General features: G+C 39.8%; 1 protein-coding gene across 5 annotated transcripts in view; it reads right to left on the reverse strand.

Annotated features, from left to right (window-relative positions):
- Positions 1 to 14,548, reverse strand: part of LIMS1 (LIM zinc finger domain containing 1) — a 165,395-nt gene that overhangs the window by 93,326 nt on the left and 57,521 nt on the right. The window contains exon 2 of one of the 5 annotated variants that reach the window (XM_053890494.1): positions 4,655 to 4,769. The exons of 3 other annotated variants lie outside the window; for them this stretch is intronic. The gene's annotated coding sequence lies outside the window, so the exon portion shown is untranslated. Of the gene's footprint in view, positions 1 to 4,654; positions 4,770 to 14,548 lie in introns of those variants that run through there. One more of the 5 variants, XM_053890491.1, reaches the window with a different exon arrangement.

Raw genomic sequence — 14,548 nt, forward strand, 5'->3', positions numbered from 1 at the left:
TATTTTAAAAAATGAGTCTCCAAGCTGCAAAGTGAAGGATGTGAATGATGGTGAAGGTTTCTAATTTATCCTTTTCACTTTTCAGGTGTAGGAAAAGAATTAAAGAAGAAGAATTAAAGTCCAAGATGTAAGAGAACCGAGAACATGACCCTAGTACACAGCTTACCATCAAAAATAAATAAATAAATAAATAAAAAAGAAAGAAAAGTAAATGTAACAGGAAAAGACTGAAAGACAGGGGTTAAGTGGGACAAAGGCAACAAAGTAGGCAGCACAATCACAGGAAGGGAATGAAGGGGAAATTCCAAGAACATTTTAAAATAATTCCTGTTTTGCTGCAATAGAAGTCTGAAACTATCATTTATCTTGCTCTAGGTAGAGCTGAAGTCTGTGGAAATTCCCATATAAGGTAGTTTGTTCATGGTTATTTCCTAAAGCAGGACATTACATTTCCCATCTGAAAAAGGCATTAGGCCTTTGGAAGAAGACATTCTTTTGTCAACACCATGCATATATAAAAATATATGTATTAACAGCTGTGGTTCCATTCTTAATGGTTACCACATTTGCCAAAACATGTTATCTCCCTGGCTAAATATGGTTCAGCATCTAGCACTCAATGCCACAGTTTTCCTGTGGTCGTTACTGGAGGTAGTGATAAAGATTGGTATGACTTTACTGCTCCATAAATGGCCCTTCAGTCCGTAATATGTCTTAAATGACATGGTAATGTCTTTACTTTCTTTTTTACATTTTTTAAGATTTTATTTTTATGTAATATCTACACCCAACATGGGGCCTGAATTTACAACCCCAAGATTAAGAGTCACATGCTCCATCGCCTGAGCCAGGCAAGCACCCCATGTCTTTATTTTCTTAATTAAAAACATTTTTTTTACTTTCTTAATTTAGTAATTTAATTTTTTATTGAAGTATAGTTGAGACACAGTGTTTACATTAGTTTCCGGTGCACAACACAGTGACTCCAAAACTCTGTGCTTTGTGCTCTGTGTCTTTACTTTCCTTTAATAAGCAGTCCTGCCTTCCATGTACGGTACCTTTCTTCCACAGTTTTTCCATCTTAGGGGAAGCTGCTCTCCTGCCCCATCTTAATTCCTCCCTATGACTTCAAGGCAGAGCTTCTACCTTTGATTTTTCAGGATGAGCCTCAATCCTTTTTCTTGGACTTCTGCTCATTTGGTAGCCACATGCAGCAACTTGAAATGTGGCTAAGTTCACATCAAGATGTGCTTTAAGCGTAAAACAGACTTGGGATGTCAAAGATTTAGCTCACAAAAATGTAAAATATCTCAATAGTTTTTAATATGTTACATGATATGTATATAGTTTGGACAATAGCTTGGCATATGGAGTTAAAGAAAATATATTATGAAAATAAATTTCACCTGTTTCATTTTGCACTGGCTAGTAGAAAAGTTTAAACTACACATATGATGTGGCTCATGTGTTTATTGGATAGCACCAATCTAGGTTTACTGAATAAAGAAATGTATCCCAGAAAATAAGGGGAAGTGGCAGCCTGAACTAGAATCCTGGCTCTATCTCTTATTAGCCAGGGCAGATTTCTTCACCTACAGATTAGGTCTCCATTTATAAATGTGGTCATAATAAAACCCTCTCAATGTTTCAAGGACTTCAATAGAAAGAAAACATTTAAGCACTTACCAACACAAAGTGCGTTCTCAGTAACTGTTACTTCCCTTTCTTGGAGTCTCAGAAACCCTGTGGGTATGTTCGGCTGCTGATTTAGTCATTTTGGGGTTAGTCATAGAAAGTCTGGAATACAAGACTCTTTTTTCCTTCCTTTCCATTCTAATTACTTCCACAGAATCACCCTTACCAGTCAGGGATGTGGGGCGCTTTCTAGCAAAATCTGTCCCCTTCCCCACAGTTGTATTATCTATTTCCATCATTTGTTTATCTGCCATATTCTTCCCTTCACCTCTCCACTGGTCCACACATTAACAAATCGTTAAAATTTATGTCAAAATTCTGGCTGCTGCTCACTTTCTCCTTAGGATCGTTATCAATAGCTCATTGCTACTGCCTAAATTTATTTGTTTTTAAAATATTCTTTATCTTTTATTTATTTTTGAGAGAGAGAGAGAGAGATAGAGGGAGAGAGAAAATGAGCGGGGGAGGGGCAGAGAGGGAGGGAGACACAGAATCTGAAGCAGGCTCCAGGCTCTGAGCTATCAGCACAGAGCCTGACATGGGGCTTGAACCCATGAAGTGTGAGACCATGACTTGAGCCGAAGTCAGATGCCTAACTGACTGAGCCACCCAGGTATCCTGCTACTGCCTAAATTTAAATGTAGCTTTGTTATAATTTTAGCTACTTCATGTGTGTGCACTCCATTCTCCTAAGATGCATGGATACATCCTTTATTTCCCTGTGTCTCATCAGATACACAATGAATGAAGACTTTTATAATGGTCTTAGAAAGAAGTAAAATCAAACTGAATATTGACTTTTGATTACTGACCAGACCAAACAGGATCATAGGGAATGAAAAGCAACTTCTCTAAGAAATCACACCTGATTTGGCAGTCTGGAGTTTATTTCTGGCTGATCTGTGAAAATTTTTTTATGATTTCCTCCAAGCTGTTGCTAACAGTGTGCTGAGCTGACAACCCTGAAGACTGAATTCCCCTCTTGGATGATGCTATTTTCTTATTTTCCACCTGACTTTTCCCAAATACCTGCTATTATTTATTACAAATGCCAATCCTTTTGACAGTCTGGCTTAAAGAAGTTTATTATGCATCAATGCAATCTAGCCTCTGAATCTCATTCTACCGCTAGGACCCCTTCCACAGGAGGACAACAACTCTAGGTCCTGGTGGGGCTGGGGGATAGAGAAGAAGGACCAGCTCCTGACAGACTTCCTCCCTTTAGAAAAGATAGAAGATGGTAACAGAATCACAGGGGGTAAGGGAAAGAATTAGTGAGAGAAAGAAAACATAAAAGAAGGGGAGCAGATTTAAGAAAAAAAAAAGCAAAAGAGAGAGAAGCAAATCTCCGCAATAGTAGTCAGGCAACGGGAGTTCTCCAGGTCCATCCTTCACACTGCAATGTTACCATATCCAGTCCCTTAAAATCACCCAAAACTTTATATCGTATTCAAGACCAGTAATCTATGCGCACTCCCTATCACTCTTATCCTGCAAACACATCTTACATCCTAGCACATGTCTTTTGAATTCTTTTCATTCATTGTATACTCATTTATTAAGCACTTAGAGCTAGGCACTGGAGATACAGGAGGGAACATGGAAGACAAAGCCCCTGCTTCATCAATCTTAGAGTCTGGTGGAAAGGGGCAGTTGAGATATGGCATCTGAAAGAAAGAGGAAACCAAGGGCAGGGTGCATATCAAGTATGCCCTTGCAGACCAGAATAAGGATTCCAGGTTCCATTCAGGCGAGGTGAAAAGGCAATGGGAGGATTCTGAACAAGGAAGTAAAACTGACCTTTGCTGAAGATGTCACCAACTCGCTAGAAGAATACCCTTCCCCATCATTGTTTAAATGCTGAAATTTACTCATTCTTCAAAGCCCAACTTAAGAATCAACTAAATGGTGCTGGTCCCTGAGAATTACAGGTCACTCCTACTTTTGGTTATGCCTCCAAACTTGACAGTATACTCATGTTGGTCTGATTATGCTTGGTTATTTGTGGGCAATTTTTTTACACCACCTTTATGTATGTTTATCCAAAGTATCTTTTTCATTTTTTATTCTATGAGCCATGTACACTGCCTTGTTGTTGCAAGGCAGTTAATTTGAAGTTAATTTCTATTAACTTGCAAGACCCAAAGCAAAGCGATCATCCTTTAGAACTTTTTATTTCTTGTCCCTGAAAAAAATAAATCTGTTCTCTTAATACTATAACTATTGCTTATTTCATGACAATGTGTTTATAAAAAACATATCTATAAATATGTAACATACAAAATAAGAAAGTCCCTTACACATCACCCTATTCTATATCACAGCTATGTTCCTCTCAAGGTTATCATGTTCCTGGAGACTGACTGCAAAATAAATGTTTTCATAACTACATTTAAATCTCTAAGGAAGTACACTGTGTAAGGCAGATCATGTGTAAGGCACAAGATCCTTCTGGGGTGAATAATCACCTCTCAATAAATGTTTTACAAATGTAGATTTAGTGCATTAAGGTCACTTTAAAAATGGCCTGCTGGTTTTTACAGACTTATATAGGTTAACGAATAAATAACTCAAGTAGTTATAGTTGCTTTTTCCATACCATGGCAAGACAGATACTCACTAACCGTAGTGCTAAACAGTATATGATTATTTTATTTTAAGACCCTACACAGAATGTGGGTTAAAAATATTTAATGTAATAAAAAGACAAAAAGCACTCTATGCTTCTGCAGGACCATATGGCACAAAACGTTATCAAGACTGTTAATGTTTTCTCTACAAATATAAGGGTATAGCCTCCCTTCCTCATCCACTTTAAAACCAACAAAATATAAAGTTACTTTTACATATACTCAGTAATTAAATATGCACCCACAGGAAGTTAGAACCACAACCATTACACTTTGCAGCAGAGAAAAGACAAATTTAATTAGCATGGCTAAAAGCTACTACAACTTACCCAAGACTGTTCCTGTTACTGGATATGCAAGTTTAGACAAATGTCTTTTCGATGGATGTCTTCTCTCAGACTTCCACTCCTCTGTCTTAATCACTTTGCACACACAGCCCCACCTCTGCAAAAGCAAGTTGATATTCCGAGCACTTTACCTGATGTGCCTCTACACTCTCTTGTTCTCACCTCAAGAATAAAGAATCTCCTTTCTGGTACTTTTGCTCTTATTTTCTCTCATTATCAGGGCCTGGGCAACCAGTTCCAGATTACAGTGGATTATCTTTAAAAGCTCCTGTTTCCTATACTGTATAGTACTTCCTCATCTTAATTTTGTGTCTGTTGCCTTGAGCTATATTTAAGGCAATGAAACCAAATTGAGGGCTTTTTTTCCTGCATTCAGTCAAGTCATGTGACATGGTATGTTACACGATAACCCCAAAGTTCTGAAGCAATAAGGCAACACCCCTAAATGTCATAACTCATATCCTGTTGTTTTATGTACCTAAGTTAAGAAATTCATCCACAAATTTATTGAAAGCTGTGCAGAAAATATTTAGAAAAACAAACAATAATTAGTATAGAAAGAGGTGAAGCTTTCATAAAAAGATATTCTCCACCCTTTTGGATCTTGATAGTATCTACATGTTTGAAATAATAGAGCTTCTTTTAAGTCTCCTCTGAATGCTTTACCACGTCAGTGTTGAACAGCTAGTCTATTTTATCCTCCTGGTAGCTCAGCCCAGTTTAAAGGCAGGCAGGCCAAACTCTGGCAGGCTAAGTAGGGGAAATAGCCTTCTGTCCCAGATATCCTTGACACACACAGTGCAGAGAAGGAGCAGGGCCAATGCTAATGAGGCCTCATACATCCAACTGAGTCACCTCGCAGGACTCCTGGGTGCCAAGTTTCCATTGAAGACTAATCAAGGGATCTTTGGTAGAGATGGAGGAACTCAGGAGCATTTAATACAGGCTTCCGCCTCCATGAATGAAGACTTCCTTGCCCTGATTCATTGAGAATATTACAAGAAAGTCCCTTAAAAAATTTATTATAAAGCAGTCATTTTAAGAATGATAACAGCATTTCTTGGTTATGGGACCTGAGGTTAATCTTTAAAAACAAGAGAACAATTCCTCACCTTTGCTTGTTATGCCAACAATGGAGACTGGGTATTGGCAGCATTGAGAGATGGTGACTGTCAGTAGAAGGGCAGTGTGACAGGCACCCTGGAACTCCATCTACTCTATAGGGAAGCAGTCTGATGTCTGGAGAGGTGAAAGAGCTCACCTAAGACAAGCTGTAGGCAGTGAGCTCTAAACTTCAGGGCTCTGGCCCAGCACCCCTGGGGGCACCACACAGGCTCCATCTCCATGGCTCACTCTAAAGCCTGACCACCAGAGTTGGGTTTGGACTTGAAATACAAGACTAAACGTATGTACAATTCCAGCCAGAGGACTTTTCTGGCCTTGATTTACTTACTTTGTTTTGAGGGGTGTGAGTGGGATATAGAAGGAAACTGGAAGTACAAGGCTGTTTGTGGGTAAGAAGAGGCCTCCCACCCCCATTCCCATGAGGGATAGTACTACACCGGAGATATAAACCCTGGAAAGCAGCCACAATCTCTCCTGGGAGAAGTAAAAGAATGGAAGTCTTGTGAGCTAAATTCCCAGCATATGGAATTCTCTTCAAGAAAGTAACTTATGTTATTGCAATTAAAATCCAGAGAGGCAAACATCTGCCATTTCTTTGTGTCCCAATTCTTTACTGATCATCACGCACTATGAAGGAAACAGGGTGTTGTGATGAACAAAGGGGGCACACATGCCTAGGGAGGTGACTAGGAGAAGTCTATCTTGAGTCCTTCTCGCTTTTATCTCATCCCCTCCTCCTCTCTTTGGATAAATTCTTCTAGGCGAGAGCAAATCCAGAACACATTTTTCAATCCTTATCTTACGTTAGACATTTATAAACAGTGCTCTCCTGGACATTTTCAACTCAAAACCCTTGGTCTCCAGGCCATTATCCTGTCCTTCCAATCATCCCATCACGGTCTCCTCTGTAGGATCCCCTTCCTTTGCCTGCCTTTTAGGTGTAGCAACTTCCCTAATTCGTACCCTGGATCCCTGCTTGTGAACACTATGAACATTCTCCCTGACGACTCACCATCTCTCATGGCTCCACTACTCCCCCCATGTTAGCAACACCGGCCAGACCTTTCTCTTGAACCTGCAGTCATGCATCAAATTGTCTTCTGGCTGCTTTCATGGAGACACCCTAACTCAAGATGACTAAATAAACCACTCACCCCCTCCTGCCATGCCCATAGCCAGCTCTTCCTTTTATATGTACTCTCTTAGGTACAGCAACATTATCCAACCAGTCACCCAAGTTAGGAATCTCCCAGTCACCCCTGATTTCTTACCTTCAAACCAACCACTTCTGCTAATTTTAACTCCTAACTCATTTTTAAATTAGTCCCTCTGTGCTACTTCACTCTCATTTTTAGCCCTGTTACCATTCTAGCCCTCATGATTACACACTTGGTCTACAGCTGCAGCCTCCTAACTCTCTGCCTTTAACCAAATCCAGGAGACTCAGCCAACAAGTGATCTAAGGAGCCAGGTGTCTCTCCAGAACTTGCTTCAAGTCTGCAATGGCTCTCTGGTGCACTGAGCACAAAGTTAAGCCCCTTAAAGAAGAATACAAACCCAATATGCCCTGGCCCACCAACCTCCTCCAATCCTCATCTCTGGACACTCCCTGCCACTCACTTCATGCAACCCAGCCATGACATATGCCATGTAGGCCCCCATCTCAATGTTGCTGCTTATGCCAGCCCTCAGCCTGGAAGAGCTTTTCATCTTCCTCTTGCTAATTTTAACATCCTTGTACAACTGAAGTGAAGCATAAGGTCTTCAAAAAACCCTGCCTCAACCCCTCTCCAGTCCCATTCTCCTGTCTGCATCAGGCACTCCTCCTCAGGGCTCTCATGAGGCCCTCTCACTTATCTCATAAGAGCTTCTTTTTCTAACCAGAGTGAGGGCAAGAAGAAGGCTTCTGCTTATCTTATGCCCTTCCTGCCTATGGCTGCCATACACACTAGGCATTCAATAAAGTTTAAACTGAGCCTGTAGGAGAGACAGTCGTTCTCATCTTACAGATAAGGAAAATGATGCTCAGAAAGAGGTTACGTGGTTTCTTAAAAGTCATCCATGGAGAAATCTAAGAGAGAAACTCAGAATGCAAAAATGAAGTCTTTTCTTAAAATCAGAAAGCCTATCACAGCTAAGCATGGTGAGGTGAAAGCAGGGAATGTATCTAAGTTTTTATTACTGCTACCCTAGAGCCTGGCAAGGGGTTGCCTCTCAGACAGGAGTATTTAATAAATACTGGGTGGCTCACTAACATATATACAGAGAGGGTCACTTTACTTGTATACGGTGCAAGAGAGGGTCTGCTTCTCTCCAGCAGATGGAGCTATGGTTCCATGTCGTTACCAGCTACCATTTGGGTGCCCTGCCTGGTTAAAAGAACCAGCCTTTTTCACTCATCCACTGCCACACTTCCTTTTTCCTTTATAACTCTCACACAGATAAAAGGAAATCCAGATACATGTTTTCCATAGAATACTCTCTAAATGGACACATATCTATTTTGTAACTTATTCAATGCCTTTGCATATCTTTTCCTGTCTGGACTTTTAAAATATCTGGGGTAATTTCACCCAATTTGATTTACCCAGTCTAGCAAGTGCTACTGAATGTTTCCACCTTTCTATAAGCTTCATAGGTTCTTATTTATGAAACACATCTATAACCCAGCAAGTTCATCATGTTCATCCCCAGACATATGCTTTCCCTGGGGTGTCTGCCCTACTTCACTTGAGAAAACATTAGTTTTCCAACCATCTCTCATTAAAAACAAAAAACAAAACAAAATTATCTTAATATTTTCAATATATTTTCATCATTATCTTAAAGTCTTTGAAGTTATAAACAGGATAAAAAAAGAAATTAATACCACCTATGAGAGTAGAACTTACAGTAAAATCTTTTTTTTTTTTTAATTTTTTTTCAACGTTTTTTATTTATTTTGGGGACAGAGAGAGACAGAGCATGAACGGGGGAGGGGCAGAGAGAGAGGGAGACACAGAATCGGAAACAGGCTCCAGGCTCCGAGCCATCAGCCCAGAGCCTGATGCGGGGCTCGAACTCACGGACCGCGAGATCGTGACCTGGCTGAAGTCGGATGCTTAACCGACTGCGCCACCCAGGCGCCCCAAACTTACAGTAAAATCTTAAGCAAACTTCATTTTTCACTCAATTTACAAATTTCATAGCATTCCTGAAAAACTTGGTGTCTACTGAAATCATGTAAAAGTAGGCCATGATTATATCTAAAATAGAATTAGGTGCTATGCTCAAATAATTATAATTTTTTTTTTCTTTTTTACCTGCATCAAAGTCCTATGGATGCAAAGTCCATGGCATCCAGCATCCCTGACCCTAGCCAACTCAATGCCTATGTGCCCCTTGCCCCAAACCATTGTGGAGTATTTTTTGTTACCCCACAAGTTCCCAGTTGCTCTGTAGGAAACAGTTCTAGCCCCACTGAGAATTACTGACCCAGAGGATTTCAGAGGCCATTAAGCTACCTAATGGCAAAGCATTGATTAAAGTATCTTAAGGAACTACTTGTCAGGGTGTGACTTAACCTATGACATTGAATACTACTAAAATTAAAACACTACCTAAAAAACTTCCAACTATAATTTAAACTCTTTAATCAAGTAACTCCTCAATTTTCAAGTATTTTCAAACTCAGATAAAATCACGTCAGGAAAAGAATGTCATAAAAGAACAAGACTTTTCTAATCACAATGATATCTAAGAAAGATCCTAAAGGACAGCACTTGGTCCTGAATGTTCCTAGCTCTGGGAGACTTTTTGAGTATGAGCAATGTATAATCCCCAATATCCACTCAGACCTGAAACTGTCCAAAGTACAGGAGGCACAGCAGGGGAATGAAGCTTGTCAATTTCCATGGCAATATTGTAGGAAGACTCTAGTTGCCCAAGGACATGACAAAAAAGGGACAATGCTGGCAAGTGCCTCTATGTCAGAGAGAGGAGGCCCTGATGGCAAAGTTGGAATCCCAGAAGGCACCAAGTATTCTCAAGTTAAACATGGTCTGCTTAGGTATGTCAACTCAACACTTCAAAACTGAATGAAAGCCCTGTTCCCCACCTGAAAGTAGCTCTTCTCCACACAAAGTCCCCCCATTCACTCAGTGGCCAAGGCCAGAAACACTGGAGTCATCCTCAACTCCTCAAATGTCCACACACTTCACAATGTCCAAATGCAAAGTCTTTTCTTTTCTGCCTTTAAATACCTGAGTCTATTCACCTCTTTCTATCCCTGTGGACAGTACCTACTTCTGGCGCCATCACTTCTCACTTGGATTAACATAACAGCCTTCTAACTGGTCTCTGGACTTGTACTTCTTGATGATCACTGTCTCCAACCCACCCCCTTTCCACACTGTTGCAACGTAGCTTTTGAGGCAGCACACCCACCTCCCTCCACTCTCTGTTTCAGAGCTAGCTCTCCTGACCACGTAACAGGCAACTGATTAGACAGTGTTTGTTCTTAACCCTGGCCACAGTGACTGGTCCTGGTTTAGGCACTGGACCTGAACTAAGCTAATCAGATTCTATGTTTTGAAAATTAGAAATCTGAATAGAGAATAATCCTTAGGAAGTAGAACAAGTCAACTAATGATATTATCCTACAGAGAAATTGCACAGGTTGTTCTGCTGAGATGCTCAGAGTTGCTCTAGTTGTTTATTCTCTCAGAGACCTGGATGTTTGGCCCTTTCGTTCTCTGAGCCACCCTGCTATCTTTCCAATAAATTCCTTTTTAGCCTGTTTGCCAGAGTCAATTCTTGTTATTTGTAGCCAAGGAAACTTAAGTAACAATAAAAGTAGTCTCAGGCTGACAAAAGATCCTTCCTCATCTAGATGTCCCTGCTCCCACTCTGCATTCCCCAGGTACACTACACACTTCACATGCTCTAAGCCAGTTATGGGGACCTACGTGCTACATCTCAGTATCCTACCTGCTCCTCCCTCTGCTCTTCCTGTCTACAATGGCATCTCTGGATGATTCTCATTCATCTGGCAGGACTTAGATGTCATTTTCTCTGTGATATTTTCCCTAAGTTTCTCAGACTAGACACTCATGCTCCCATAAGGCCTGGCACTCAGTACTCCTGAAATGGAGTTTAACACCACACAATCTGTTGCCTGATTCCTTATTAGAGTCCAAAAGGAAGTTTATTACAAGTGGTGAATCTCCCCACACCTATGCACATGCCTGCCAGAGAGAAGACTCTCAGTAAATGCTTCTCAAACAAATGAACAAACTAGGAAATTAGAAGTCCACTTAAACAATCAAATTAGTACTGGGGAAAGTGTAATAGAAGTTTGAAAATAAATATATTTATTTAGAATCAAGAGGTCTTACATACTCAATGTTAAATTCACTTTAATATTAATTCATATTCAAAACAGTTCAATTTATGTGTTCACTTTGTGAAAATTCATCAACCTGTGTACTTAAGATTTGTGTACTCTTGGGGTGCCTGGGTGGCTCAGTTGGTTGAACATCTGACTTAGGTTCAGGTCATGATCTCATGGCTCATGAGTTTAAGCCCCACATCGGGCTCTGTGTTGACAGCTCAGAGCCTGGAGTCTGCTTTGGGTTCTGTGCCCCTCTCTCTCACTGTCCCTCCCTCACTCATGCTCTGTCTCTCTCTCTCTCAAGAATAAGTAAAACATTAAAAAAATAAATAAAAAAAGATTTGTGCACTCTTTTGTATGTATATTAAACATGAATAAAAAATGTAAATGTATTTAACATAGCTGAAAACCACAGCTTTAGGCTAGTAATAAGTTCAATATGCATGGAAACACCATACAATGGTGGAAGGTGCCCTGACTACAGGTAAAAAGTCCCTGGTTTACAGTCTTAATTGTACCACTTACTAGATGTAACATCTTGGTTCAGTGTATTCAGCTTTAGCAACTACAAAATGGGATAATAACTTGGCTACACAAAGATTAAATGAAATCATAAATGTAAAAAGTCAAACAAGGCGGGGTACCTGAGTGGCTCAGTCAGTTAAGCATCTGACTTTTGATCTCAGTTCAGGTCTTGATCTCAGGGTCATGAGTTCAAGCCCCACATTGGGCTTAAAAAAAAAAAAAGTCTACGTGGCAATGAGAAAGAATGAAATATGGCCCTTTGTAGCAACGTGGATGGAACTGGAGAGTGTTATGCTAAGTGAAATAAGCCATACAGAGAAAGACAGATACCATATGTTTTCACTCTTATGTGGATCCTGAGAAACTTAACAGAAACCCATGGGGGAGGGGAAGGAAAAAAAAAAAAAAAAAGAGGTTAGAGTGGGAGAAAGCCAAAGCATAAGAGACTCTTAAAAACTGAGAACAAACTGAGGGTTGATGGGGGGTGGGAGGGAGGAGAGGGTGGGTGATGAGTAATGAGGAGGACACCTTTTGGGATGAGCACTGGGTGTTGTATGGAAACCAATTTGACAATAAATTTCATATACTGGAAAAAAAAATAAATTAAATAAAAATAAAAAAAAGTCAAACAAGGTGCTTTTGTTACAAAATTCTCTATCATCTCAGAGTGTTAGCTGAAATGATAAAAATCAGAACCATAAATATACAACACTTCGACACAAAAATGCCTGCAAAATCCCACGAATGCATACCAAAAAAGGTGAAATGGGATAATGAATCCAGATACTAACATGAAATTTAAGATTTGATTTATTCTTGAGGAAGAAAGGATACCCCTACATCATCATGTTTCTTGAGAAATAGATTAAAAACTCATTTACATTTTATGAAGTAACACAAACATTCATCATACTTATGACAGCAGAGATGCTTTTTAGAGTTCAGCCAGAGCATTAAGCCTTCTGGCTAATGGGGGTGCAGGAAAGCAAAGACATTTCATATCCATGTGGCCAGGATCTTATCATACTACCAAGTTATAGTGTTAGCTTTAACACTGCAAAACTATTTCAAAATAAAAATGTTTCTATTTAGAGAGTATAAAACAAAATAGGATGGGGTATATGGGTCAGATACACACGAAACAAGTGTTTACATACCTAAGTGCAAAGAATGTACTTTGTTAAAAACTGAGTCACAATTAGAAATTATTGGTGACTAACTGGCAATTTATGATATACTTCCCCACAGTGTCAAAACATGTACAAGCTCATAAGTGCATTCAACAGTGATTTGGTAAGAAGGAAGAATAGATGGATACGATTTCATTTCCCAGAAAAAACAGCTTTTCATTTTTTAACTCCTGCATTGTAAGTTCCCAGAAATGCTAAACAGTAGTTTAAAAATATATGAAGCACCCTTACTTAAAAAGTGAAGTATCATAATTCAGAGAAATTGCATTTGTTAAGAATGTAAAACAGTAAAAATTAACTTCTGTGCCAATGCAAATGTTAACTTATCATTACCCAGTTTGTACCACTAAAACAGAGGGGTGAGTGGCAAACAAATAACCTGTAAACCAGAAACTTCCCTTCATTTTCATTTTAGCAAATATGTACCCAATGACTACCGTGTAACTAACTGTATGGGCACAAGGCACAGAAGGCTGAACAAGGCACAGCCCCTTCCCCTGAGTACCTCCCTAGACTGTGAGATACATACAAAACACATCACAGTATTCTGAGAAATAGTCGAGGCAGTGTTTGCAAGGAGCCAGGGCACAGAGAAGCTGCAGGGATGGCTTTAGGGGGTAAGGGACTAATGTTGAGTCTCAACTGGCTGTGCTCACAAAGCAGAAAAGGAGGGAGAGGACATTCCCAGGGATGGGGATAACAAAGAAGCACCACCTGCTAGTACATGTCAGGCACTTGTGCCTCAGGGAACAAGAAGAAGCCACAGTTTCGCTGGTTTTAATGAGATTAGGTTCATTATGGGAGACAAGTAATGGTCACTGATTAGACAATATGCTCAGTGCACTGACAGTTATGAGATCATATGGTATTCTGAGAGGTTTAACCCGTGTTCAAGGAACTTGGACATATGAGTCAAGATCAAACCACAGTGTCAGAAAGTGTGAAGCAGTAACAGAAATGAGTACCCTTGTTTGGGGTGGTCATAAACCCTTGTTAGAGAGTACTTTTCTTCCTACTTAAGGGTGTGAGTACTGATCGCTCTGTCCCTGTCTCTTTAGGATATTTATCATATGCTCTCACATATCAAGATAAATGGGACAGATGTTAACTAGACTTACTGTGGTGATCATTGTGCACTATATGCAAATACTTAATCATTACGTTATACATTTGAAACTAATATAATGCTATATGTCAATTACACCTCAATATAAATAAATAGAGAAAGGAAAGGAAAAGAAAGAAAAGGAGGGAGAGGGGAAAGGGAAGAAAGGGCTTATTGTGCCTATCCCTACTAGATTGTAATCTGAGACCAGGAGCTTTGTTCCTTAACCTTAAACTGAATGGTAATGGTACTGACTCATTATCAAAAGTTCTAATCCAACCCCCTCACAGGATGAATAAAACCTGGTTAACTACTAGCTCTCATTCATGTACATGAATCCTAAAACCTTATAAAAAGAACAGAGCTAAAATGATTAGGGAAAACGAATGATTGATAATAAGCCCCTGTTGCTGCTGTAACTCTAACATTAACATCACGACCAGGCCTCTCCCCCATTCCCAAGCCCTCTGCTCATGTTATGTCTCATCTACCATTAAGTGTAGAAAAACTTCGAATCCTGGCCTCAGCTGCTTTTGGTTCCTGATGCAGATGTACAGCAC

This window comes from Panthera pardus, unplaced genomic scaffold (genome assembly GCF_024362965.1).
Source record: "Panthera pardus isolate Hobbes unplaced genomic scaffold, ASM2436296v1 HiC_scaffold_25, whole genome shotgun sequence".
NCBI classification, from domain to species: domain Eukaryota; kingdom Metazoa; phylum Chordata; class Mammalia; order Carnivora; family Felidae; genus Panthera; species Panthera pardus.